This window comes from Symphalangus syndactylus, chromosome X (genome assembly GCF_028878055.3).
Source record: "Symphalangus syndactylus isolate Jambi chromosome X, NHGRI_mSymSyn1-v2.1_pri, whole genome shotgun sequence".
NCBI classification, from domain to species: Eukaryota; Metazoa; Chordata; class Mammalia; order Primates; family Hylobatidae; genus Symphalangus; species Symphalangus syndactylus.
Window position 1 is genome coordinate 150,762,055 of NC_072447.2, and position 25,314 is coordinate 150,787,368.

General features: G+C 39.8%; 1 protein-coding gene across 1 annotated transcript in view; it reads right to left on the reverse strand.

Moving 5' to 3' along the window:
• Positions 1 to 25,314, reverse strand: part of LOC129476122 (HCLS1-associated protein X-1) — a 49,382-nt gene that overhangs the window by 23,108 nt on the left and 960 nt on the right. The gene's annotated exons all lie outside the window — the stretch shown is intronic.

Sequence of the window (25,314 nt, forward strand, 5' to 3'; positions counted from 1 at the left end):
CTCTGCCACCACTCAGTCCCTTCTAGCTCCCACTGTTGCAGATGGTAAAAATGATACTAATGATGACCTGCGCAGCAGCAGCAGCTATGGAGATGACATTTCTTGAGCTCTTACCACATGTCAGGTACTGCTCAAAGCTTTCCATGCACTGGCTCTTTAATATGAAGTAACTATTGTTGACTCCATTTTACAGATGAAGAAAATGAGGCTCAATGAGATTGGAAAGTTGCCCGGGACTACACAACTGATATGTACATGAAAGTATGAGTTCACAATCCCTTGTCTGCAATTCTGAAATCCAATATGGATTAGGAACTGAATTTCTTTTTGCAAGTTTCCAGCAAACTTCTTTGGTGTCCTAACTCCTTCTGAACAGACTGTATAGCTATTTGCAGCCTATTTATTCTACTTAATCTGACCATTCATCTGCTTCACGTCAGAAAAATTATTGTCTTGATTCCAGGGTGCTACTCCTGACTCCGCTAGTGGTGTTACATCACCTACAGTTACATACATTGGATTGCATTTGTAAGACCTAAACAATTCTGATTTTTGAAACATTAGGCACCAAGTGTTTTGGGTGAGGAATCACAACCCTGCTGTTGAAAATAGCCATATTTAAGTCACATGTGCATTGATTAACCATTTGTGAGTTCGACTGGTAGGCTCACCGTGGAAGGGATTGACTTACTAATGGACTTCTGCAACACAGCCCTTCTCTAAGCTTCTGCATATAAAAACCAAGGAAGAGAAATTGTCAAAGCCCTGCCCACTGTGATATGCTGGTGCTATTTGGGGGAAGCGCCTAGAAGGATACAAGGCTAAGGACAAGGAAACCTAACTGGAGAACAGCTGCAAACAACACAATCTAATTTCCATAATTAACGTTAAATGAGACATTTGGGAAAGGTGAGAAGCATAGTTCCATTCCCCAGCTCCTTGAAGTACTTTTACATTTCTCTTTCTCTTTTGCAGCCATGGTTGGTGGAGAAGCTCAGTGGTGTGTGGAAAAAGGAGGCCCCAGAGCTGTCCTTCTTTATCCCAGGGCCACAGCCGTTCCTCAGCTCATAAACAGCTGAGTCTTGGGGATTCTTCAGTGCCTCTGCTTGGACTAGGCACTAGAAAAATTTGCTGCTGTAAGTTGCCACAACCGGACCACGGCTATCCTACATTTATCCTTCTGTTGCACGACTTCAAAGGTAAGTGTTTGTTTGAAATAGATAGACTTTTTAAGGGAAAGGGAAGGCAGGACATAGAAGAGGGGCCGCACAGAAAAGACATGAGCAGAAATATCTTCCTGATGATTAATCAATTCCCCAAACGCAGACGGAATTCTGTATTTTCCCACCACAGGTGGTATTGCCCTACAAAATATTGGTTTTATTTTGCTTTTTCCTCTTATTTTCTGATGCAATTTGGCATGACTTACTTTGTGTTTCAGATGACAGGATGCAGAGAACTTAACAACTTTTGGGAAAACACAATAAAATCAGAATGAAAATTGAACGTGATTTCTTGTGATGCCCAACCAAGAACCAATATCCTTAGCCCCTTCTGGTACAATTTTTTTCTAACTTTTTAAAACATAAAAATAACTAAGTTGTATTTGTGCCGACCATGTGCCAGGCACAGTACTTGGCATTTTGTTAATTTATGCCACGACCACCTCATGTGGTGAGGCAGTAATTTTTTATTTTTTAAAAACTTTTAGGTTCGGGAGTACATGTGAAGGTTTGTTACATAGGTAAATTCATGTCATGGGGGTTTGTTGTACATATTATTTCATCACCCAGGTATTAAGACCAGTACTCAATAGTTTTCCACTCCTCTCCCTCCTCCCACCCTTCACCCTCAAGTAGACCCCAGTGTGTATCGTTCCACTCTTTGTGTCCTTGAGTTCTCATCATTTAGTTCCCACATATAAGTGAGAACATGTGGTGTTTGGTTTTCTGTTCCTGTGTTAGTTTGCTAAGGATAATAGCCTCCAGTTCCATCCATGTTCCTGCAAAAGACATGATCTAGTTCTTTTTTATGGCCTGAGACAGTATTTTAAAAAACTATTACTATTACTGAGACAGTATTTTAAAAAACAGATTTATTGAGGCATAATTCACATGCCATAAGATCCACCCATTTAAAGTCTACAATTCAATGGTTTTTATTGTATTTACAGATATGTGCAATGATCACTGCAATGAATTTTAAAGTAATCCATCACTCCAGAAAGAAACCCCATACCCATTAGCAGTCATTCCCTATTCCTTCTCCCCTCCGCCCCTGGAAACCTCTGGTCTATTTTCTGTATTAATGGATTTGCCTTTTCTGGGCATTTCATATAAATGGAATCATACAATATATGGCTAATTCTGAGTGGCTTCTTTTACTTAGCATCATGTTTTGGAGGTTTTCCATATTGTTGCATGGATCAGTACTTCATTGTTTTTAAGACTCAATAATATTCCATTGTGTTGGTAGATTTCATATTGTTTATCTACCCATCCATTGAAGGACATTTGGATTTTTTCCAGTTTGGAACTATTATCAGTAATACTGCCATAAACATTCGTATACAAGTTTTTGTGTAAACATATGTCTTTATTTCTTTTTGGTATAGACCTAGGAGTGGAAGAGACAGTACATTTATTGTCTTCATTTTACAGGAGAAGGAACATAACCACTGAGGTCATATATCTCTATTTCATCAGAAGGTCAAGGCATTTAGTCAGCTGATCTAGTTGAGCATAGTGGCTTTAAAGTCACACTGATGTGGGTTCAAATTCTGGCTTTGCCACTTAATCACTTTGTGACCTTTGGTAAGTCAGTTAATCTCCATGAAGCTTGGTTTTCTTTTCTGTGGAATGGCAGTGAAAACAATAGTAGCTATATCATGAGTCACTGTTGTTGTGAAGATTAAAGGAAATATTACATGTGATGTGCTGAGCATAAGACTTGCCTAGCACATAGTGCTGAGAAGGTTTTAGCTGCTATTATTATTAGCCTCTCCTGAAGCACCTAGAACATTACTGATAAAGCCTAGTTCAAAGTGATATTAACAATGAGCTCTGTGGTGTATGAGTTGTCGCTGAGTCCAGAAAAGGGTGAGAGTCTTCAGAAATAATTGCAGAAACTAAAGTAAGCATCTTCTAAGCTTAGAGACTGACATTTGGAAAGACATGCATGACTCAGAGTCAGGCTGACCCAGGGGCAGAACAGCCCACGACTAAACTGTCTGGAAGCACCACTCCAGATGGATTTTGTGGGCATGAACAGGGCCAGGAAGCCAACTCTATAGCCATCATAAAGGCTTCCTCCCAGCAAACCAGTGTTTCAGGACGTCCAGACACATTGGTGAGGTTTCTCTTACATATTTGATAGGAGTGAGGTTGTATAGTGCAGTGACTAATGGTAGGAACCCTCACACAAGACCACCTGCATTTAACCCTGCTTTACCACTTACTCGCTATGGGAGGTTGGGCAAGTGACTTTATCTGTGCCTCAATTTCCTCATCTGTGAAGTAACTAATAACAGCCCCTACCTCACAGGGCTGTTATGAGAATTAAATGAGTCCATATACGTAAGATAGTAGGAACAGTACCTGGCACAGTGTAAGTCCTATACAGGTTCAATGTTGCTGTTATTACTATTGTCCTCTTGTCTTGTAGCTGAGGGTCTTTCCAAGGGCCTGTTGGCCCAGAGAAATGATGCTTATGTGGGTTGCTTCTTACTTCTATTACCGTTGCATAACAAGTGATGCCAAAACATAGTGACTTAAAATAACAACCATTTCATTAGATTCATTTGCTCCCTGTGGCATCAATTAATGTCATTCAGTAATATTCAACTTGTATATGGGCTAGTATGAAGAATTCATGATACCTTTATTCCCATATCTGGTGGCTCCTGAGGATGACTCAAAGATCAGGACTACCAGCAGAGGACTTTCACCTGGCCTGTCCTTGTGGCTTGGGCTTCCTTACCCCATGGCAGACTCAGGGTAGTCAGCCTCCTTCTATGGAAATTCAGGGCTCCTAATGCAAATGCCCCAGTGGTTGGGCAGAAGCCGCATGGCATTCTATGACTTAGTATTGGAAGTCTTGCAGTGTCACTTCTGCCACAGAGCTTGTAAGTAAATAAGCCAGGATTTGAACCCAGGTCTGTTTGTCAGCAGAGTTTGTATTTGGAATGAGTCTTTCTCCTTACTCTGCGGAAAAATGGGATGTGTAGAAAGATGTCTCATTGGTATGGTACAAAGCTAACTGCATATGGCAATTTTCACTGAAATTATTCATTTGGTTTCCTCCCATGGTCACTTTATTACAAATAAATACAGCTGATGTCTCCACAGCATGTGATATGATTCTGGTAGAAGGGAAAGGAAATAAAAGAAATTCCTTTTTCTCAAAGACAATCAGGTTTATTCTTACTCCCAGAGAACTCATAGTTTTCACTTAACTCAAAAAGAAAAAAAGGAAAAGTACTAACCAAGAGCCAACTTGAGGAAGCAGCAGTTGGGAGCCATGAAGACATTTCTCTGAATTACCAAGTGTTGTGTGTAGGGGGAAAATGGATTTATTGAAATGCAAAAATATACAGTACACATTATGCTGAAAATTGCCTATGTTGTAATTTAAATTTAAGGATGCTATAAAAAAATCAAATGTGGAGCAGGCCCACTTTCTCCACATTCAGATTGAGTCTGCCTTATTACAATAATTACAGTACTATACAATCATTATTTAAAGGGATCAATGATTTTAATGTGACTGATGTCATATGTAGCACAGTCATTGGAAAATATTATGCTTGTGAATGAAACAAGGCCAAGAACTATTGAAATTCAGATATAGGCAGCTTTCTTTGTTTCATTAAGATGGCCTTGTCGGATAACATGGAAAAATGACAATTCATATCATCTGTTCCACTCTCTTAGTGCTTTCAGTTATGAATGTGAGTTTTACCAAGCTCTCAAGAAGAAGAGAGCTGAGAGTTTAAGGTTATTGTATTATCTTAGGTTATGGTTCAAGAGAAATTCTCAGTAGATTCAGAGTCGGGTTATATTTATTTAGTACCTTTCCTGTCCCCGGCACCATGCTAGGCATTTTTACCTCACGTTTGCTTAATTAATCTTCCTAACAAACTGTTGGTGATCAGTATCCTTAGCTCTCGTTTTATAGATGAGGCAACTGAGACTCAGAGCACCTTTTGGAGGGAGGGATACTGTGGCTTGTGCCCTGACCAAATTTATCTCTATCACTCTCATTCTACCCTTTCCCCATTTTCAACTGCTTCAGAATTCTCAGTTCTTCAGTGCACTCTGTTTATTTTCAGTTCTTAGCTTTAGACCTGTGGTTTCCTCTGCCTGGAAGGCTGTTCCCATCTTGCGGAGATCCTTTAAGTTTCCATTCAAAATGACTGTTGTCAAAGCCCTTCTCTGGTTCCTCAGATGGAGTTAGGCCTATCCTCTACCTGCTTCCAGAAAGCTCATGGTCCATATTCATTCCCAGTTCTTTGCAGACATGTAAGTATTAAAGTATCTGAGTGACTCTTTAGATGTTAGTTTGTTTCCCGCATTAGCATTATCACTGTAATAAGGCATGGGGTTTTGTTTACCTTGTGCTTCACCACACCCTTGTACCTAGTGCATTTCCTGGCACACAGTAAGTTCTCAATAAACATAAATTGACAGGCTGATCCAGAGAAACTATTGACTTGCCCATAAGCACACAACTGGTTTCTGCAACAGGGAAGAGCAATGAGCAAATTCATGATTCATCCTCCCATTTATACTCTAGCAAACAAGCTGATAGTTTTAGGATTAGGTTCTGCCTGATTAGAAGTATGAGTGTAAGTAGCATTGGCTGAGTTAGATTTTCTGCATGAGAAATTGAAATAAAGTTTACCTTTTAAAGTTATTCATGGTAGATTAGTACAATGGTCTGGAGCACAGTTTTTGGAGCCAAGCTGTCTTGGTTTGAATCAAGCGATATGTGACCTCAGACAAGTTACTTAAACCTCACCGTACCTTACTTTCCTCATCTGTAAACTGGGGACAATAATAATAGTATCTGTGTCATAGAAAAGTTGTAAGGATGAAGTGATTTAATACAAGTAAAATGCTTAGAAACATGCCTGGCACATGGTAAGTGCTACGTAACTTCTGTTTGTAATGCATAGTATCCATCAGAAAAATCAAGTCCACCTAGAACCTCAGAATGTGATCTTATTTGGAAATAGGGTTTTTTGCTGATGTAGCTTGTTAAGAACCTCGAGATGAAATCATCTTGGATTTAGGATAAGCCTTGCATTCAATGGTTGGTGTTCTTGTAAGAAAGAGGAGAAGACACAGGCACACAGAGATGAAGGCCATGTGAAGACAGTGTCAGAGATTCGAGTAATACATCTATAAACCAAGGAATTCCAAGGATTGCCAGCAACTGTCAGATGCTACAAGAGAGGCCTGTAACAAATTCATCCCAGTGAGGGTGAGAGAGGCCAGAGTGCCATGTGGTGACCTGAGGCCAGGTGCTTCCCCTGTTACCTCACTATCTCTGCCAGGGCCCAACTTGCAGGCCTCTCTGGCCAGAGGTTGTCTGCCCTCTTTTCTCAGCAATCCTGCTCTGTGTTCCCTTCTCTGCTTATCCTTCCTTGGTAACTTTCCTTCCAATGTTTCTTCCTTAGGACCTTTAGAAGCCTGGTCCTGAGCTTAACTATTTTCCTTATCTAACATCCTTAACTAACACCTTTCACAGAATGTCTGCCCAACTCCTGCCTTGCTTCAAATCTGTTTCCAGTGCAGGCTGCTGGTTTTCCATGGGGATGGCAGCTCTTTCCTCAGACCCCCATTGACACTTGTTTCCTATGGCAGCTGTAACAAAGTTGTACAAATTACGGGCTTAAAACAAAAGAAATTTACTTTTCCACAGTTCTGGAAGTGAGAAGTTTGAAATAGGTTTTACTGGGCCAAAATCAAGGTGTCAGCAGGGCTGGACTCCCTCTGCAGGCATTCAGGGAGAATCCTTCCTTGCCCCTTCCAGCTTCTGGTGGCTGCTGGCATTCCTTGGTTTGTGGCCACATCATCCCAACCTCTGCCTGTTGGGCACATTGCCTGCTCATCTTCTGTGTCTCTCCCTCTGCCTCTCTTATAAAGACATTTGCAGTGACATTTGGGGCCCATATGGATAATCCAGGATCATCCCCTCATCTTAAAATCCTTAATTTAATTACATCTGCAAAATCCCTTTTGCCAAATAAAGTCACAATCACAAATTCTGTAGATTCAGATGTGAGCATGTCTTTGGGTTCCATTCTCAGCTTCCTATAATCCTTCCGACCCTCCTCTCCTCCTTTGTGGAAGATGTCCTCACCTTAGTACTGGACCACCTGCTGGCTGCAGTCATCTGTGGTGCCCTGCTCGTGCCCTCACAGCTCATTGTTTGGGGTCTTCCTGTCCATTATAAGGTCTGCCATCATCCTTCCTGGGTGGCTTCAGTGTTCTTGCAGAAAGCCTACCCATTACCCTGGTCTCACAGCTCTCAGACCCCTTTTGTTCTCATGACCTCTGTACTCCAGAGGCTTCCATCTTCATGGTTAATTTCTCCTTTGAAATTTGAAATTTCAATATCTCATTCTCTTGCCACAACTACCAAACTATTCTGGTTTCTCATGTCCTTACTTCCCTCTTCCTGCTTTTATGATCTCAATTTGATCTCTGGTCCAGTTAGCCCTCTCTGACTTCACTGTCTTCCCTGTTCAGAAGTGGCCTAGCACTCCAATAATCCATTTACCTGTTGCCAACTATGTATTGCATTTTTTATTTTGTGGTACAGAACTCCAACTCTGGGAATCTGAACTATCTGGAGGTTTTATACATCAGAAACCTTGACCCCACCCATATCTTAGCCTACACTGTCTCTAGGCTTTAGATATTCTTAGTAGTTTTAATCTTTCCTAATGTACTTTTTATAAGGAGTATTTACATTTTTATAAGGAGCATTTACATTCCCATTATCCTTAGAGGAAAGTAGCAAGTTTGTCCTATTAAAATACAAAACAATGAAGCTGAACTGTGTGATATTTGAATACCAGCAGAACTTGGGTAAGGATTCAAATACTTTGAATCTAAATGGGCTGCTTAGTCTGTCCTTTTTATGAGAGGAGAAAAATAAACATGGTTAGAAAATGGCAGTTCTGTTTGAAAATAACTTTAACACCATCAGTAGGTTTTTCCAGGTCGTGTTTGAAAAACTTCCAAAGAAAGATTGTTTCTTCATTTTGCAACCTCATTGTACTGATGGAACGAGAAGTGGGAATGTTGGAGTCCAAACAGTTTTCAAGGCCATGTGAGCAATGAAGGGCCACAATGCCATCCTCTGTCCCTTTGTCCCACCTTTACTACTGTAAGTGGCATTTTGAAACAGCCCATGGCATTTTCATTGTATAATCTTGCCTCATCCCTTGCTATCCCCATTCCTTGACTCACACACGGGGGCATTCCAACAAATAGGACAAAATTAACCCAAAGAATCCCTGAGGCAGTAACATCAGGCATCTGAGACCAACTTGGAAGGTTGTTGCCCTGGCATTTAATTCACCCTCCCCCTTCCATTCATCCTGCCAAGAACAGGACTTCAGCATTCTGGGGCTTCATGGAAGCTCCTTTTAGAGCTTCACTCCAGGATATGGATTTAAGTGTCTGTGTTGAGGTTAGGATTTACCTTGTGCAAAGTCCTGAGCTGGGTGCACAGAGATAATTGAGGACACAGAATCCTTCAGGGAGTTTACATAGTGATGTGGAGAGTGGAGACAGTAGCATGCTGGAACTGCCTTAAAGAGATTACAAGAGCTAATCATTACATTTTTAAGAATTCTGAGAGCTGGTTGTTAAATGCAATCACTATTAAAAATTCAATCATATAAACATATAATGAAATGCATTTTATTAAAAACAAAGTAAATTCTTTACTTTCTAACTATTTTATGATATTATTTGTGCAATTGGGATTATTTACATCTATTGGTGTAGTGGAAACAGTATATAGTCATTAACTACTGTGCAATCCTCACAACCCTACATTCAGTGACATCATATTGGTAGCTTGAAATTGACCATGGAGTCATGGTAGGAGTATTTACACCATTGAAATCAGCAAACACTATAAATCAGGACTTTTTTCCAGAAAGTCAGTTATTCAACATTTATAGTGTCACCCCTGGTTGGGCAGGGAGGGAATGCCTTAGTAATGACTGAGTGCAATAATAGAAGTTCAAGCAAGTTCTCTGTGTTGGGAAAATGCTTCAAAATGGTGATGATATTTGAGAAAGACCTTGAAGGATGAATCACATTTTATCTGGCAGAGATTGATAGGTATGGTATCCCTGAAACACAGAATAATGAGCAAGGTCATGGCAGGGATAAAGCATTGGACGTACTTGAGCAATAGCCAGGAATGTATCTGGCTGACATACATGACCTGTGTAAGGCAGTAAGAAAATGAGGATGAGAAAGCCAGTCAAAGACTAAATATAGAGGGTTTAAAAGCTACAGTTAGGAGCTGGAATAAAATTCATAGGAAAATAGGGGGCCAGGGGAGATTTTAGAGTGGAAGCAAAGCATCTTGAGAGCTGTGTTTTGGAATATTACTATACCAGGAGCATGCAATAGGGCCAGAAGCAGGAGGCTGATTAGGAAATCACTGCCTCTGTACTGTGGAGCTAACAAGGACCTAAAGTGGGATTCTGACTCAGGAAGGAGAAAGGAGGCTTCTGATGCAAGAGACATTTTGAATGTGTATTTCACAAATCTTGGCTAAAGTGTTGTTTCTATCTTTGAATGCTTCCAACGCTAGCTTTTGTATAAGTTTCTACTGTTATCTGAGTGGTCTCTTAGCCATGTGATAAAAGAAAAAATATATAGGTAGATATAAAATTCATGCTTTTAATGGCAACAATTGACAAGTGTTTCACTAGGTATTTTCTGATTCAACTTCCCTAAGGATGTGCCTGATATCTTCAATGTGCATTCAGGAGGATAAATAACAATATTTTAAATGTTTCATATGGTTAATTTAATTATAGGAGCCAGTAGCCAAGTAGCAGTGTAGTAGGCAGCTTCTATGACAATGGTTTCATAGCTTGACCTCTAGAAAATTAGTATAGAAAAAGATTAACCTGAGGCCAGGAAAAAAATCTCTCTCTCTCTCCCTCTCTGTCTCTCCCCCTCTCTCCCTCCCCCTCCCCCTCCCTCTCTCCACCTCTGTCCCTCCCTCTCCTTCTCCCCTCTCTCCCTTCCTCTCCCTCTTCCCTCTCTCTTCTTCTTCTCTCTCTCTCCCCCTCTCTTCCTCTCTCTCTCTCTCTCTCTCCCTCTCCCTCCCCTCTCCCTCTCCCTCTTCCCTCTCTCTTCCTCTCTCTCTCTCCCCCTCTCTTCCTCTCTCTCTCTCTCCCTCTCCCTCCCCTCTCCCTCTCCCTCTTCCCTCTGTCTTCCTCTCTCTCTCTCCTCCTCTCCCTACTCCCCTTCTCCCTCCCTCTCTCCTTATCTCCAAAAATTAAATGAATATATTTTTCATTAGCAATACTTATGAAATTTTGCTGTGGAGACATGGAATTCCAGGAGAGAAGTTTGGTTTCCTCACCATAGTCTGAGAGGGAGACCTGCATCCAGTATGAAATACTTCAATCTAGGAAGGATCATTTAGAGACAGGGTCTCTTTCTCTCTCACCCAGTCTGGAGTGCAGTGACACCATCATAGCCAGCAGCCTCAAACTTCTGGGCTAAAGCAACCCTCCCACCTCAGCCTCGCAAATAGCGAGGACTACAGGCATGCCACTACAACCAGGTAATTTTTAAATTTTTCATAGAGATGAGGTCTTACTATTTTGCCCAGGCTAGTCTCGAACTCCTGGCCTGAAGCAGTCCTCCTGCCTTGGCCTCCCAAAGCACTGGGATCACAGGTGTAAGCCACACCCAGCCCCAATTTTTCTGTCTTTCCCTTCTCCCCATCCCCTGTTCTTTATTGAAAACCTGGGTTTCTCAGTTGTTTCAAAAAGTGCCTGAAAGCCTTGCAAAGTTGTGGTTTAGAAAACTCGTGGTTGGACTTCAGCAGACTTGAAGTTGGCACATCAGACACCCAACCCTTAAAAACACCAAGTTCAACACCTCACTTCTGAGATTTATCAGAAAAGGCAGCTCCCTACGGTCTTCCATCTTGAAATATAATGGAGATAAGGCTGCTACTGACACCGATTAAAGATGGTTGTGATTAAACTTGCTGATGTTTGTATGTGGAATTTACATTCCTCTTGGGGGGCGAGAAGAGTGTGTGGCAATGTTTCTTTTCAGTTGCAGAGGGAGCTTTGAAAATGCTGGGTGGGTTGGAACAGGGATACCTGAGGATATTCAGAAGAGGCAATGGAAAAGATTGGAGTGGATGTTCTAGAGGTAGAGTGGATAAGAACTGGAGAAGAATGGATTGGATGTAGTGTGCTGTGGATGATGAGGGCCTGTGGTGTGGTGAGAGGCATTGGGTGGGCATGGATACTGTTCAGGAGGCAGTTAAATAATTGCTTTATTTCTTGCTGTCAACTTTTTGGGGGTGATACTGGGAAAAGACTATGAGAATGATCTGGCCCTGGACATAGTTTTTCTTAGAGAATGAGTCATTTATAGAAGATTACTCTGAGAAATAAATTGGAGGAAAGATAACAATGGGTGCAGGTAGAACAACTGGGGAACTATTGGTGACAGTTTTGGTGAGAGATGATGGGGACCTGGGGCTAGTGTATTGATGATGGAAATGGAGAACCTCAAAGGTGGAAGGCAATTGTGAAGATAGATGCTGAGTGACATGAGGGGAAAAGAAATTTAAGAATGAAATTTTAGAAAGAAGGCCTCTGATACATTTATTTGATGCCAAAAAGGGTCAGCTTCAGACAAAAAGCTGGGAACCTTGGCACCAGAATGGAGTGATTTGGGGTAATTACTCTTTCTCAGTTGTGGTCTGTGACTGTCAAAGCTCACAGGCAATGGGCAATGTTTGAACCCCATTTTCCTCTGAACTCTTCAGGAGCAGATGTGTTTCCAAACGTCAGTCTCTTCTGTAGTGGGCAACAACCTTTTCCCCTTTGTGTTTTGTTTTTTCCAAAACTTACCCCAAGACCTCGCTTCACATAGTTTTCTAACCTTCTGATGTCAGGGGCTGTGCCCTGGAGAGGCCCAGAAAGCCTCAGCTGGGGAAAAGAGGGGTCTTTGATTGGAGCAATCTCCAGCACAAAACACCTTGTCTTCCATTTGTATCTCGCTGGCTTTGGGAGCTACATGCTAACTTCCGCGGACAATTCAAGAAAACCTTTTTGTCCGTGGTTTTCACAGGTAACCTAGTGACAATGTTCTCTTTACCTGAAGAAAGACTTGTGCCTATTGTCACTGTTTATAATTCAAAGTACAAGCTTCACACCTCTGATTCTCATAGTAAAACTACCATTGCAGTGGAAATCTTTATATGACAGGATTCCCAAGCCTAATCAATGGCACACTTATTCCAAGTAGCAGTTGATGTGATTACTCTCAGGACAAAAAAAGCACTTGGACTACATCTAGGACTTCATAATAATGAAATTGGATATAAAATGAACCAATGCCAAGCCAGCTTTAATTCTCTGCTGTTTCAGACCATGGTTCTAACCGGGGGTTAGAGGGGATATCCCTCACATTCTGTCCTTGAATGGTAACTACTGTATGAAAGTTTACCTTTTCCAATATCATGTTAAATATTGGAGATAGTCACCAAGTAATCTTTAGTATATCCTAAAGCCAAGCCTTGGACTGGCTTGTGTTAGTCCAAGGGTAATAACCAGGGAGCAATGAGAAGAAAGGAGGAGCTTGGCAGCAAGCAATATTAGTGGAAATTTTCTCCTCAGCAGGAGTTGGGAGCAAAAAGGGGGCCTCTATACGGATGTTTGTTTCTTGATCCTGGACATTTCAAAAACTGGGAGCCAGGCAAGCCAGTATTGGAATTCTGATGGCATGACCAGAGAATCAGTTTTCCTATCAATAAAACAAGGATATAACATTTTCTCACAGTATTCTTAGATTCCCCCATTCCATCACAAACTTATTCTTCCCTCAGTGCCTCATTGCTTCCCATCTCAGAAAATGGTACTACTGTCCAATCAGTTGCTCAATCCCAAAACGATTTAGTCCTTTCTTGTCCCTCCACCCACATCTAATTCATCAGCAAGTCCTGCAAATCCCACCTCCAAAGCATAGCCCAAGTTTACCTACTTCTTGTGAAAGATCCGTATAATGAAAACTATAAAACACTGATGAAAGAAATTGAAGAGGACATCAAAAAATGGAAAGATATTTCATGTTCATGGATTGGAAGAATCAGTATCTTAAAAACGTCTATACCACTCAGAGCAATCTACAGATTCAGGGCACTCCCTATAAAAATACTAATGACATTCTTCACATAAATAGAAAAAACAATCCTAAAATTTATATGGAATCATACACAAAAGACCCAGAATAGCCAAAACTATCCTAAGCAAAAAGAACAAAACTGAAGGAATCACATTACCTGACTTCAAATAATACTACAGAGCTACAGTAACCAAAACAGCATGGTACTGGCATAAAAACAGACACAGACTAATGGAACAGAGTAGAAAACCCAGAAGCAAATCCACACACCTATGGTGAATTCATTTCTGACAGAGGTGCCAAGAACATACACTGGGAAAAAGACAGCCTCTTCCATCAATGGTCCTGGGAAAAGTGGATATCCATCTGCAGAAGAATGAAATTAGACCCCTATCTCTTGTGATATACAAAAATCAAATCAAAATGAATTTAAATACATACATCTAAGATTATGAAACTACTACAAGAAAACATCGGGGAAACTCCAGGACATTGGCTAGGCAAAAATTTCTTGAGTAATAGCTCACAAGCACAGGCAACTGAAGCAAAAATGGACAAATGGGCTCACTTCAAGTTAAAAAGCTTCCACACATCAAAGGAAACAATCAACAAAGTGAAGAGACAAACTACAGAATGGGAGAAAATATTTGTCAACTACCCATCTGACAAGGAATTAATAGTGAGAATATATAAGGAGCTCAAACTTTAAAGGAAAACTAGTAATCTGATTTAAAAACTGGAAAAAGATTTGAATAGACATTTCTCAAAAGAAGACATACAAATGACAAACAGGCATATGAAAAGGTGCTCAATATCATTGATCATCAGAGAAATGCAAATCGAAACTACAGTGAGATATCATCTCACCCCAGCTAAATGACTTCTACCCAAAAGAAAGGCAATAGCAAATGCTGGCGAGGATGTGGAGAAAAGGTAGCCCTTTTACAATGTTGGTAGGAATGTAAATTAGTACAACCACTATGGAGAACAGTTTGGAAGTTCCTCAAAACCTGAAAATAGAGCTACCATATGATCCAGCCATCCCACTGCTGGGTATACACCCAAAATAAAGGAAATCAGCATATCAAAGAGATATCTGCACTCCCATGTCTGTTGCAGCACTGTTCACAATAGCTAAGATTTGGAAGCAACCTAAGTGTCCATCAACAAATGAATAGGGAAAGAAAATGTGATACTTACACACAATGGAGTACTATTCAGCCATATAAAAGAACAGAATCTAGTCATTTGGAACAACTCAGATGAAACTGGAGGACATTATATTGCATCAGATAAGCCAGGCACAGAAAGACAAACTTCACATGTTCTCACTTATTTTGGGGAGCTAAAAATTAATACATTGAACTTATGGAGGTAAAGAGTAGAAGGATAGTTATCAGAGGTTGGGAAGCGTAGTAGTGTTTGGGGGTGGAGGTGGGGATAATTAATGGGTATAAAAAAAGTAGAGTGAATAAAACCTAATATTTGATAGCACAACAGGGAGATTATAGTCAATAATAATTTAATTGTACATTTTAAAATAAGTAAAAGAGTATAACTGGATTGTTTTTAACACAGAGGATAAGTGCTTGAGAAGATAGATACTCCATTCTCCGTAATGTGATTATTATGAATTGTATGTGTGTATCAAAACATCTCATGCACCCCATAAATATATATGCCTACTATGTATTCACAACAATAAAAATTTTAAAAATTTAAAAAAATTATTGTTGTAGACAAAAGTTTACCTACTTTTCTTCATCTCCTCTAGCCATACACTATCCAGTTCCTGGACATATCTCACCAGGTCTCCACCCTGACTGTTCTCCATTCACCCACTCTTATCCCCCTCCAATCTATTTCCCAGAGTAATCTTCTAAGAATTCAAATTGATTTACAATCCTCCAGTGGCTTGCCATTGCACTTAGAGTACAATCCATATTCCACACTCCTTTCCACTGGTTTCAAGGCCCTCACTAATCAGTTCCTGCCTGTCTCTCTGGTTTCATCTCATGTACACTTCCATCTGGCTTGCTAAGTTCCAGCCACCCTGGTAATATTCGTCCAGCTGCAGGAACACAGGTGACTCTTTCCTACATGAAAGCATTTGCCTGGCTGTTCCCTCCACCTAAAACACTCTTGTCCCTACACCAACCCACCTCCCATCTTTGCATGACTGGCTCTTTCAGGCCTCAACTCAAATATAACCCTCATCCATATACACTCTATTGAAAGGAGCACCTGTACCTTGATACAATCTATGGCATCACCCTATGTCAGTTATATTCATAGGACTTATGCTTTGTACATATTTTTATTTGTGTGATTTTCATGTTTATTGCTGGCTTCTCCTCAGACCATATGCTGTATAAGAACAGGGACCTTAACTGTCTTATTCCCATGGCTTTTCCAGCATCTAGAATGGTGCCTGACACATAGGAGGTACTGTATACATATTGGTTAGAAATGAATGAATGAATATAAATGAGTAAGATGAATAAAATTTCATGAGGATCAAGTGAAATAATCGAGGATGAAATCACCTGTAAACTGTAGAGTTCCATATTTTGCAGTCGTTTTTCTTTGTCCCATTATAATCCTTGCACTGCTTATTCTCAAGAACTCCTCTCCACGGAAGATGGAGAATGGTCAATTCTTTGCTACTGCTTTCTGCCTTATGCATTGGCCACACATGCTGTTAATTTGTTTGGTGAATTTTCAGTAGTTGCTTCTTCCGGGCCTCAGCATATCCAGCATTTATTTTGGCTTAATGATCCATCAGCACATTTTATATTTCTGAACACTGTAATGCCTGAATTATTAGGGGAAAGAATTAGAATTTACTTTAGGGGATAGTTTGTTTATCCATTCACAGTGATTTTCTGTCCCTTTTCTAGGTAAGCTGGTTTAGAGATGCCCGAGGCCCATAAACTACAAATTTTAAGATGAACTGTGTCAACAGAGCCCTTTTTTCTTCCATGGTAGATAAAGTGACCAGTTGATTCTCTCTGTTAGAGAGGGTCTTTCAGAGAGCAGCTTAAAGACAAACCGCTATCATCTTTGTTTGAATAAATATTAAAAATCCTAGGGCTCTTCTCCCAAGAGTGCTGCTTATGCCTCCCAATTGTGTCCTTCCCCAAAGCATGGAATCAAGTACTTCCAATTGGTTGCTGAGTCATCTGCCATGGGCCTCTCCAAATAGTAATTCTTACCTTAGCTTTTTCAGCCAAGCCAATTCCTAACCTCATACCTAAAGGTACTGGTTGAGACGATGGCTGCTGCTGTCTTGAAAGGTAATGAGGGAGGCTGGGCTGCCTGGTAGACTCAACATCATCACAGTGGCAACAGTGATAGTGCCATGTCATCAGTATCACCGAGAATCTCATGTGCTTTCCAAAGCTTTCCCATAAACTGGATTTCCTCAAGGACAGTTTGAAGAAGCTGCCTCCAGAAAAGGATAGCTGGGCTATTTTCTGCCTGCACAGTGTATCAATAAGGGAAACTAATTGCGTATTTCCTAAAGCCTCTAACCTTTGACTATGAGAAAAATCTAGAAATCCTAATTTCCAGCACTCAGGTGTTTGCTGCTCAGGGAGCAAGATTATTTTTCTTGTTGGTCTTAAATTTCTGTTTACATCTCTATAGATATATTTGTCTCATTTGTTTGAATTTAGGTGTATCTCTCAGGAATTAGATTTTCTTTTGCCTGATTCCTTTGGTGTTTGTTGTTGTTACCCATGGTAATCCTTACAGAAAGACATGATATCAGTTGCAGGATTGTGTTCATTTTCGATGAAATAAAAGCAGAGAATACCATAAAACACAGGCAGCCCATGATGTGAGCTACAAATTTCTTATAACCTTAATTATGATCTTTTGTATTTTTCATTGTTTATCACTTCTCAGATGACATTGTCAAATCAATTAAGACTCCTACTAACTTAAACATTTAAAAATCCTATTCTCTATCTGAAGAGACTAACAAATGACATCATTTATTCTGAGAGCCGATTGGGTTTGGGCTTCTCAGTCAACATATTTGCAATCATCTCTTGCCTTTTGACTGTTAATTTTAGGGATTACCATAGTTAGCATTCTGCCAGTCTTCACTAGAGAAATAAATGTCCCTCATGAAAGAGAAAGTGTACACTAAACTGGAAACTGCTGCCTAGCTATAAAGATTCTGAGGGTCAGGGAAACAAAAATCTGAATGTTTGCTAAAGCAAGCTGTTCTGATCTATTTGCCACGAAATCTCTCCTCACTGTTTTCTCTTAACCCCAATCTTGTTGTATATCCTTAAGTCAAATGCCTTATTGCTGTGAATAAGAAATCCTCTTTTATAATGTGCATATATCCTTGCAGTCAGGAGACAGCCTGGCCTGGCTATAGCTGCAGGGGCCTCTGCAGGTCTGAGGTTAGTGGGAGGAATGTTTCATGCCCAGAGTATCTGGGACTAGGGAAGTCAAGGAAGGGTAGCTGAGGTCAGTACACCGAAGGGGAGTAAACAGGTTACCAAAAGGGGAGAAAGGTTGAGATACCACTGTGGAGATAGAGAAGAATAGAGCTGGGGAGAAGAGGATTAGAGGCCATGGGTCGAATGCTAAGTGAATGGGTGGGCCTGGGAACATTCTTTGTGGCAGAGGTACTGGGCTATGACTTGCATGTGGCTTTTTATTTGAATTCCTTGTTATTTGCATGGGAGAACCTGATCAACTATATCCTGGACATGGCAAGAACATGCCTTCCTCTTATGATGAGCAAACTTTTGTGCATAGGGAAGAATTATTTTGGAAAATAAAGATATTCATCATATTAAATATTAACTATTTCCCCATTAAAAATGAAAATTGCTATACAGTCTCATGGCAAAAATGCAAATACTTACAACTTAGATTACCTACTTTATTGAAGAGCTTCAATGAGAAAATTGGCGTTACTTTTAGTCACTGAAATTAATATCTGGATATAAGCATTCCCTTTGAAAACTGGCACAAGACAGGGATGCCCTCTCTCACCACTCCTATTCAACATAGTGTTGGAAGTTCTGGCCAGGGCATTCAGGCAAGAGAAAGAAATAAAAGGTATTCAAGTAGGAAAAGAGGAAGTTAAATTGTCCCTGTTTGCAGATGACATGATTATATATTTAGAAAACCCCATCGTCTCAGCCCAAAATCTCCTTAAGCTGATAAGCAACTTCAGCAAAGTCTCAGGATACAAAATCAATGTGCAAAAATCGCAAGCATTCCTATACACCAATAACAGACAAACAGAAAGCCAAATCATGGGTGAACTCCCATTCACAATTGCTACAAAGAGAATAAAATACCTAGGAATCCAACTTACAAGGGGTGTGAAGGACCTCTTCAAAGAGAACTACAAACCACTGCTCAACAAAATAAGAGGACACAAACAAATAGAAGAACATTCCATGCTCATGGATAGGAAGAATCAATATCGTGAAAATGACCATACTGCCCAAGGTAATTTATAGATTCAATGCCATTCCCATCAAGCTACCAATGACTTTCTTCACAAAATTGGAAAAAACCTACTTCAAAGTTCATATGGAACCAAAAAAGAGCCCACATTGCCAAGACAATCCTAAGCCAAAAGAACAAAACTGGAGGCATCACGCTACCTGACTTCAAACTATACTACAAGGCTACAGCAACCAAAACAGCATGGTACTGGTACCAAAACAGAGACATAGACCAATGGAACAGAACAGAGCCCTCAGAAATAATGCCGCATATCTACAACCATCTGATCTTTGACAAACCTGACAAAAACAAGAAATGGGGAAAGGATTCCCTATTTAATCAATGGTGCTGGGAAAACTGGCTAGCCGTATGTAGAAAGCTGCAACTGGATCCCTTCCTTACACCTTATACAAAAATTAATTCAAGATGGATTAAAGACTTACATGTTAGACCTAAAACCATAAAAACCCTAGAAGAAAACCTAGGCAATACCATTCAGGACATAGGCATGGGCAAGGACTTCATGACTAAAACACCAAAAGCAATGGCAACAAAAGCCAAAATTGACAAAAGGGATCTAATTAAACTAAAGAGCTTCTGCACAGCAAAAGAAACTACCATCAGAGTGAACAGGCCACCTACAGAATGGGAGAAAATTTTTGCAATCTACTCACCTGACAAAGGGCTAATATCCGGAATCTGCAAAGAACTTAAACAAATTTACAAGAAAAAGTCAAACAACCCTATGAAAAAGTGGGCAAAGGATATGAACAGATCCTTTTCAAAAGAAGACATTTATGCAGCCAACAGACACAGGAAAAAATGCTCATCATGACTGGTCATCAGAGGAATGCAAATCAAAACCACAATGAGATACCATCTCACACCAGTTAGAATGGCCATCATTAAAAAGTCAGGAAACAACAGGTGCTGGAGAGGATGTGGAGAAATAGGAACACTTTTACACTGTTGGTGGGACTGTAAACTAGTTCAACCACTGTGGAAGACAGTGTGGCGATTCCTCAAGGATCTGGAAGTAGAAATACCATTTGACCCATCAATTCCATTACTGGATATATACCCAAAGGATTATAAATCATGCTACTATAAAGACACATGCACATGTATGTTTATTGCAGCACTATTCACAATAGCAAAGACTTGGAACCAACCCAAATGTCCATCAATGATAGACTGGATTAAGAAAATGTGGCACATATACACCATGGAATACTATGCAGCCATAAAAAAGGATGAGTACCTGTCCTTTGCAGGGACATGGATGAAGCTGGAAACCATCATTCTCAGCAAACTATAGCAAAGACAGAAAACCAAACACTGCATGTTCTCACTTATAGGTGGGAATTGAACAGTGAGAACACTTGGACACAGGGCGGGGGACATCACACACCTTGGCCTGTCGTGAGGTGGGGGGATGGGAGAGGGATAGCATTAGGAGAAATACCTAATGTAAATGACGAGTTAATGGGTGCAGCAAACCAACACGACACACGTATACATATGTAACAAACCTGCATGTTGTGTACATGTACCCTAGAACTTAAAGTATAATAAAAAAAATTAACTACTCATATTAAAAAAAGACTTTTTGAAAGTCGTTTTAAAGTATACATACACACACATGCACACACACACAAACAAAAGAGAACCTAATTTCAATGGGGTTAGGTCTAAAATTTTAAACTAATTTCAGTGGGGTTAGGTTTAAACATTCAAGTGTTTCATTGGCTACAGGATAATGTACAAAAAAAATGGCCACAGGTTAATATACAACAGCGTAATTACAATAAAAGGAATGGAGAGCACTGCCCATACAGATTCTGATGGGGATGGCATCCCTGAAAATTGGGCAGTATGGTAGCCCTGAGTGAGCCTTAGCAGGTGCCCTGGGTGAATGACCAAAGTAGATAAGGATAGTGATTCTGCATTCTTCAACTCTTCATTTACTCTTAATTTCTGAGAGAAGTATACATCAGGAGACACAATGAAGACAAATATGTGTAAAGGACTGATTGACCTATTAAAATTGGAAGTTTCAAACTGCTAAAAGTAAAAAGGAGTGCAATTAATAGATGCACAGGGCCAAAATCAACTAGCACTGTTTCAGAAACTGGAATCTATGTTCACCCTAATTAGCATCCTCTGTAGCAAGAAGTCTTAACCAACCTTGACAGGAAGGAGAGTTTCAAAAACAAATGTGATTGATTCACAATGAATTTCTTTTCAGCACTTTTACCTCTAAAGTAGTTTTCTGTGGAAATTTATGGCTTTATATTAATTATCAAGTTAAGAGTCGGTCTCTATATAAAAAATCTTGAGAATTATTTTATTTAACACATATTTCTTCCATATCTCCCAGGAGAAAATATCTAGCAATTTCTTTTTTGTGTTTTTATTTTTAAAAATAAACTCACTTTCATATACACACATATCTAGGGATTCCTAAAAGAAAAATTCAAATCATAAATTTCTGGGACCTTATCTATTCTTTCCTTGATTATCAGAATATTAAATGTTGATGATTTAAAAAAAAACATCTGGACATATTTGAGAAATAGCACACTGGGAGGCAATCTTCTAATATTTCTCCTGAGATGAGAGAACATGTCATAGTAAGGACAGAAGCCCACCATTGGCCTACCAGTCCTGAGTTGCTCATCACTCTTGGGTATACTAGAAGGAGTGATGGATATACTCTAAAATGGTTCCTGACCAGATGCTGGGACATGCAGTGATTTCCAGAGCTCTGGAAATTAGATCTCATAGAGCAGGTGCCATTTGAGAAAAGACTTACAGCAAGTAAGGAAGTGAGCTAAGGGGTTATCTGTAGATGAATATCTGAGACAGAGGGACCAGTAGGTACAAAGGTCCTGAGACAGAAATTTGACTGGCGTGTTTGAGGAACAGTAAAGAGGCCAGTGTGTTACGTCCCCCAGGCATTATTCAGGTAGATGAGAGTGCTGCCAAGCAGGAAAAACCTTTGGCCACATTACTTTTCATTGCTGTCGGTGGCGCCCTCTGAGGAGGCCCTCAGTGGGTGAGAAATGCAGGACTCTAGAGATCACGGGTGACAGTTAAAGGGAACATATATAGAAAATTGGGGTAAAAACCAAAGGCTTTGTAATTTTTTAAGTTGCTCTGAAGAGGACACTGTTAAGAGCATGAAGAGACAAGCCAAGACTAGGAGAATATATTTGCAAGTCACATATTTGACAAAGAGCTTGTAAAGAAACACACAGAAACTCAACAACATAAAAAAAAATTAAGAAGGCAAAATATTTAAACAGATACCTCACCAATTAACAAAAAGTTTAAGAGGGCAAAATATTTAAAGAGACACCTCACCAATTAACATATGCAGATGGCAAAAAAGCACATAAAATTATGCTCACCATCATTTATCGTTATAGAATTGTAAATCAAAATCACTGTGAAATACCATATATACCTATTAGATTGGCTAAAATCCCCAGCACTGACAACACCAAATTTGGATAAGGATGCAGAGCAGCAGGAACTTTCATTCATTGCTGGTGGGAATGCAAAATGGTATAGCCATGTTGGAAAGCAGTTTGGCAGTGTCTTACAAAGCTAAACTTTAGTCACTTTAATGTTACTTCAGCAATCACACTCCTAGGTATAATCCAAGTGAATTGAAAACACATATCCACAGAAAAACTCGTGAATGTTCATAACAGTTTCATTCATAATCACTAAAAACTGGAAGCAACGCAGGTGTCCTTCAGTAGATGAATGAATAAACAAATATGGTCCACCCATACAATGACATACTATTAAATCAGTCTGAACAGGCGTGCTTCCATTTATATTATACTCTGGAAAAGGCAACATTTTAGAAAAAACAGATTCTTGGTTTCCAGGGATTGGGGAAGTAGGGAGGGTTGAATAGGTGAAGCACAAGAGATTTTACTAGGGTGGTAAAATTAATGTGTGTGAGTTGTATTGGTGCATTTCACACTATGCATTTGTCAAAATCCACAGAACTTTATGGCATGAATAGTAAACGTTAATGTATACAAATTTTAAAAAATCATTTTGGAAATCAGAGAATCCCAGAATGGAATAGAGAACAGGACAGAAGAACCCAACTGTATTATAAATGTATGAAATAACCTTACTGAAGGGAATGGGGGAAAATGTGCTGCCCTAAGTAACAACGGAAATGGAGTCTTTAAAAATAAAGGCCAAATAAACTGCACCTAAGCACTAACTTCTACTTAATAAAGTCATTCCCCATAGAGGTATAGATTAACAATTATGACACTGCTATACATGTATACTTGAACAACTAAGTAAATTTATGGTAGATGATGGGAACCAGGATTTTCACTGTTGAAATGGGAGCTTACAGATAAGCAATGGGAAGAAGCTAGAATGATCCATCTGATAATGAAATGGAGTTGAAGACATGGTATGAACTCATGTTTAGCTTAATTTAGATACAAATGGTTACATATAGAACTATATGTAGATATGTATATATACAGGCATTAGTAGAGATATACACCTCCTTGCTCTGTTGGCTGAGAGTGCCAGTAGCAATGAGCATACTTAGTGCTCATATTTCAGTTTCTAATACCACCCTCCAATACAAGGAACCCAGAACTCCTTTGAGAGATAGCTGATTCTAGAACTGGGTCAGGAAATATCTTAGGGTGACCCTGGGGCATTTCATAGTAACAGAAATTAAGGAAATACTTGAACAAATTTGATAGGTATATTTCAAAGGGGCACAGGGGCCAAATGAAAGCACCCCTAATAGCTAAAGCCAGAACAATATAGCCAACAAAATAAAGTAATATTGGATTATAACTCAATGGGTAAAGTAAATATCTATGAGTCCATACTGATAAAAATTAAAAGTTGTATAGGTAAATAGGGAGAGAGACAATTCTCCCATTCAGAAGAATTCTCTGGATACTCTGTTCTCCAAGAGGTGGAGCATGACTACACACTCCTGCAGTGGGTGAGGAGTGGCTTTACAGTGGAAAAACTTGATATATGCTACATCAGCCAGGTCATCAAGGTGAACATCAACAATGATAAATCATGTTGATAATATGCTCCATCGATATGATGTGATAAGAATGGCACTTTACCTCTGTGGTCTTCCTCCCAAAAACCCATAACCCCAGTCTACTCATGAGAAGAGCATCAGAAAAATCCCAATTGGGAGACATCCTGCAAAATACCTGATCAGTACTCTTCAAAAATGTCAAGATAAAAAAAAAAAAAAAAAAAAAAAAGGAAAGCTTGAGAAACTGTCACAGCCAATAAGATCCTCAAGAGACATGACCACTAAATGTTATTTGGTATCTTGGATGGGATCCTGGAGCTGAAAAAGAACTTTTAGGAAAAATCTAAGGAAATCTGACTTAATAATAATGATGTGTTTATACTAGTTCAGTAGTTGTGACAACTGGATTATACTAATGTAATTGGAAAACTGGGTGTTGAGGGTGGGTATACACAGGAACTCTTCATGCTATCCTTGCAAGTTTTCTGTAAATCTGAAAACGTTCTGAAGTAGAAAAGTTTATTTAAAATAAACAACAACAATAAAGCCCACATAAGGCTTCTGGAGTCAGATTCACCTAGGTTTAGATCCTCCCTCTGCCACTTACTAGCTCTATGAACTTGGGCAAGGTACCACATCTCACTGGGCCTCTGTTTCCTCCTGCATAAAATGGAATATGAAAATCGACCTGATAGGGTTGTTGTGAGAAATGTCATGAGGTAAGTGTGATAGCATATATAATGCACATGGCTATTAGTTAGGAAACACTCAGTGAATGGAAGGTATGGTTAAAAGCCAAGTGTGCTTTTGCTACCTGGTGGGGAGGCAGCAGCTTGCAGGGTTCCTGGAGTATGGCAGAAGAGATCAGTAAACTTTAGAAGAGAGCTGAAGCAGGAAAGAGAGCCAGCCAGGAGCATCTACCAGGAGCCAGAGTGTGGAGCTAGGAAATGGGAGCACAGTTCAGATGAGAACAAGCAGCATAAGTCAAAGGGGCTCTCAACATGAGGCTGAGCTGTTGCCCCAGACTCATTTTTAGTTTCTCTCCATATTTTCGAACATGGGAAGGCCACCTGTGTTTAAAATCTCTCAGGTGGTGTAAGCCAAGTGAGGCAAACCCTTTAAAGTGGCACTGTCATTATCTTCATTGGTATTTCTCTCACCCGCTCCCCTCTTTCATTAGTTCAATCTTTTGGTCTGATTCAATCTTATGCCAACTTTTCTAACAGGATGAAAATAAGCCATGGCTTAGAGATCTGAAGATATGTTGCTTATTGATATTATTTGAAAGAAAGTGTCGTTGATATTATATTATCCAGTCCCATCTTGGGAAATAGTAGATAGGTTCTCAAAGTA